The sequence below is a fragment of the Pan troglodytes genome, chromosome 6 (assembly GCF_028858775.2).
Source record: "Pan troglodytes isolate AG18354 chromosome 6, NHGRI_mPanTro3-v2.0_pri, whole genome shotgun sequence".
NCBI lineage: Eukaryota > Metazoa > Chordata > Mammalia > Primates > Hominidae > Pan > Pan troglodytes.
In genome coordinates this window covers 111,112,409-111,117,034 of record NC_072404.2, presented here as the reverse complement: position 1 = coordinate 111,117,034, position 4,626 = coordinate 111,112,409, and the positions used below count along the sequence as shown (strand labels likewise).

The 4,626-nt window shown below is 41.5% G+C and overlaps 1 long non-coding RNA gene across 1 annotated transcript; it reads left to right on the top strand.

Moving 5' to 3' along the window:
• Window positions 1-420: 420 nt before the first annotated feature.
• Window positions 421-4,424, top strand: LOC741659 (uncharacterized). Its single transcript, XR_129887.6, has 2 exons — window positions 421-880; window positions 2,250-4,424. It is a non-coding gene; the product is annotated as an uncharacterized LOC741659 (long non-coding RNA).
• Window positions 4,425-4,626: the final 202 nt, after the last annotated feature.

The window sequence follows — 4,626 nt, the reverse complement described above, 5'->3', positions numbered from 1 at the left end:
AGCATAGATCATTCATTTTCTACCTTTTTTCTTTTCTAACATATTCATTTAAAGTTGTAAATTTTCTTAGAAGAGATGTGCTAACTGCATCCCACAAATTTTATATGTTACATTTTTATTTCCATGAATTTATAATTTATGTTGTGATTTCTTCTTTGACATATTGAATTATCTAAAAGAATGTGGATTATTTCCAAGGGTTTGGGATATTTTCTATTTTTTTTGTTATTAGTTTCCAGTTTAATTTCAATGTAGTCAGAAAACATATTTTATTATTTTAAGCATTTGAAATTTGTTGAGATTTATTTATGGCTAGGCATATGGTCTATTTTGGAAAATGTTCCATGTACACTTTAAAAGAGCACATATTATGCAATTGGTAGGCGTGTGTTCTATATATTGTCCATTGGGTGAAGCTGGATAACTGTATGCTTCAAATCTTCTATAGTGATCTTTTATTCAAAATGTGCTGCTTATAAACAGCATATAGTTGAGATTTTGAAAATCCAATCTGACCCTCGTCCCTTTGGGCTGTTAATAGCCCTAGCTCATCACATTCTCCCTTCTGGTTCTTCTGCAGCCCACCCACACCTTTGAAAATAGTCTCCTTGAAATTAAATCTTCCTCAAATTATCCTAAATTAAGTGTACCATGTGTTTCAAATTGCAGCCTCAACTGGCTCACTGCCTTCTTTATCCCAGCCTCCATTGCAGTGAGGTTGGGGGCCATATGACTAGTGCTGACCAATGGACTGTGAACAGAAATGACAGCATCACTCGCATGGAGACTCCTCCATCTCTGTCTTCCCTGTTGTGACAATCTCAGAGCCTACGTTCTTTCAATGGCTGGGCTACAAGATGGTGACAGGCTGCCCAACCTGGTGAGTACTTACTTTGTGTGAGTAAGAAGGAAACATTGCAAGGGTTGAAGCACTGAGATTCCGGGATGAATTTGGTATTTCTGAATAGCCAATTTTGCCTTGACTTGGGATCATACCATATGTCTACTTTGGTACCGTAAGTATAGCTGTTGATGGATGTTTGCCCTGTTTTGCCTTTTTGCTCCTTTCCTTCCTTCCTTGGTTCTTTCCTTCATTCTTCTTTCTCTCTTTCTTTTCTCTATATTTCCTTGCTTTCTCTCTCTTCCTCTATTTCTTTCTCTATTTTTCTTTCTTTCTCAGTTTAGTTCTCCTGTGTTCCTGTTGATTCCAAGCCCTACAATTTTCTTCCAATGAATTCCTTTTCTGCTTTATCCAGACAGCCAGAGTGGGTTTCTATTGCTGTCAGCTAAGAAACCCAAATGGTATACTATTTTCTGCTTAACATTATGTCATAGACGTATTTCCATGCCATTAAGTATTATTCAAAATATTATTTTAATGGCTGCACAATATTTCATCATATTTATGTATCATAATTTATTTAACCATGCCCATGTGTTTTAGTAAATTATAAACTTCTATTAAATACTTATAATGAATATTATCATATCTACATTTTTGGCTTCAATCCTGGACAGCACCTTAGGATATCTTCGGAGTGAAATTACCAGCTGAATAGTGTGAACATTTTAAAATCTCTTGTGGCATAAACTTAATTTTTTTCCTAGAAATTTTATACCAACTTGTATTTTCACATGTGAGATGAATAGGAATACTCAATTTTACTCCACTCAATGAGATTGAATGCTATAATTATATTTAAACGTTCTTTGATAAGCTATAGGAGAAAATCTCATTGATGTTTTAATGGGCATTTCTTTGATGACCAATGAAGCTGAATATTTTAAAATATTTTATTACATATTTTTATTTCATCTTTTGGGCATTTCTCATTCACTATTTTTCTATTGGACTGTTCATTTTTATTGATTTGTAATTACTTTTTACATATTAGAGGTATTAATCTTTTGTCATATTTCTTGCAACCATTTTATTCTTGTTTGTAGTTTCCCAATAAAATAAACTAAATAATTTTTAAAACAAGGAGATTTAAATTTTTTGTATTAAATTCTACCTTAATCTTTGTTATTTTTTCTACTGCTTTTAGGTTTAAAATGTTTTCATGTACCCCCAAGATCAAACATTTGTTTGCTTTTTAATGATTTCCCTTTCTTACATTTAATTCTTTAGGTCCTCTGGAATTTATATTAATGTATGGTGTGAAGGAAAGAGCTAGTTTTATTTCCTTCCAAATAGCTAACCAAATGTCCCGGCATCATTTATTGAATAATCCATTTCTTCCCTACAGGTTTGCAACGCCACCTCAGTAAGCTGAGACGTGGTAATCGCCATGGCAACGGGGCTGCATTAAAAGCATTGTGCGCGCAAAGTGAAAGGCTGCTGCCTGGCAGAGTTCAGTCTGGTCTCACTGCACCTGTTCCCTAATTAAGATGCACCTTTTGGTTTTGTCTTTTGAAAAAAACAAAATGCTCCCTTTATAGCCACGAGGCAAAAGAAAAATTAAGGCCAAGATCCTTTCATGCCCAATATGGGCCTGCCCGGTGGTTGGGGCATGGGGGATCATGGGCAGCAAGTGAGAAAGTGCACAGTGATTTGCCGCTGTTACATCCTGAGAAACTGGAGGGCTGTCATCAAAGTCCTCGAATAGCTGGAGAGTGGGTGTGGGATGGTTACATTTGAAAATGCAGCTCCGATATAAAAGAAAGCAAAGACTGCACTGTTTTCCCAGCAAGAGCCTAGCTGGAGACCCTAAGCCTAAGATAGAAGCTTCTGCCATCAACAGGCCACAAAACCCATACTTCCTGCTCTATGAGGCTTCTGACCTTGGTTCCCTAGAATCCTCCCTCCTTATCAAGTATCTGTGTCTAGGCCTAGGGGAGACCAGACCAACGTCTGTCCTTGTCTGCCTACAAGGACAAGGCATTCTACTGCTGTAGACCACTTGTTTATGTGCCCCTAAAATTTGTATGTTAAAGCCTGAATCCCCATTGTGATGATATTTGGAGGCGGGGCCATCGAAAGGTGATTAAGTTTATATGAGTTCGTGAGGGTGGGGCCCTCATAATGGTATTAATGTCCTTATAAGAAGAGACACAACAGAGCTTGCTTCCTCTCTCTCTCCCCACCATGTGAAGACACAGCAAGAAGGTGGCCATCTGCAAACCAGAAAGAGAGCCCTCACTAGGAACCAGATCTGCTGGCACCTTGATCTTGGACTTCCTATCCTTTAGAGCTGTGAGAAATGTCGCCCCCAGGTCAATGGGATATTTGTTACAGCACCAGGTACTGCCTGAGAACTCTACCTTTAGGGAGCCTGCGTGCTGGGTCACTGGGGAGACAATGAAGGTGCTTGACACCCAGTTTGAATATTGTGTCACTGCAAAGCTGACTGCTGTTGAAGGACAGCCAGTGAGAGGTCATGGCAAGACATCAGAAGAAGTAGAAGTCATGAGCATGCTGAAGCTATGAGGCCAAGACAAAATGTCACATTGCCACAAGAAGAGGGACAAACAGGCAACAGGCAGAGCCCATGGGAATCAGTAATCTCCTGCTGACACTGAGGCCTTGGGACTAACTCAGATCCAGTACTACTCTCTTGGGACCTGTTCTGACTCCAGCTCCTGTCCTTGGAGTCCCCTGAGATCCCTGTACCCTTGTAATAAGCCCACATTATCATATTTCCCCTGCCGGCTCCACCCTAGAGCATTTCCAACAATTTCCAGTGCTTTTCCCCTTCTCACACCACTGGGCCTTTGCACGTGCTAGTGCCTCCCCAACTTGCCCTGCCTTCTCCTTCACCCAGACAACTCCTACTAAATCTCTCAGACTCCTCAGCTGTGTCCCTTCCTAGGGGAGGACTCTCTTCCCTCCAGTGAGCCCGGTGGTCCTCCCTGGGATCCCCTGCTCCTTGTCTTCCCTGCCGTCCTTACTGCCATCCTTGTTCTCTACTCAGAAGGAGGCAGAGGCTGGCCTGCCCCCAATCCCCTGTAGACTGACCAGATGAATTGACCTGGGCTGGGCAGGGCAGGCGTGTTTGACCAACTGTCTGGGCACCCCATGGCTCAGTCAAGTTGACACATAAAGTTCACCGCCCCAGGGCCCCTTCATTGTATTTGTGTATGAATAAAACACAGCATCCACTCCAGGTATCTGAGGGTCCTGGAGGCAGGTTCTGTGATCCCTTTTTACAGATGAGGATGCGGAGGTCCAGTTGTCACTCACCCAGATCACACTCTCATCTGCTGATGGGAGGAGTATTTGATGGGATGTGTGAGCCCGGCCGTCTCCCTTGGGACACATCAGCTCATTAAATTTGCCAGCCCCTGCCTGAAAAAGTATTTAATTTGCCTTTTAGAATGCACCCATTGCAAGTTAATTAACTGGCAATTGAAAGTTATAGGTGGCATTAGAATTTATTAATAACATTGGAAATAAATCTCCCTGGAATTCAATTAACTGAAAACCTCATGAAATTCTTTTTTTATATAATCCATAAAGCCGGTCTGGGAGAGAGGTGTTCCAGAAACCTCGGGGGTGGTGGAAACTGCAGGCGTGGAGGGTTGGAGTGGGGAGGGGGCTGCTGTTCTGATGTAGGCCAGTCTTGGCTCCCACCTGCCCCTGCCCATAACCTCCAACATGGCCTCTTAGGGTCAGGGAAGAAGCCA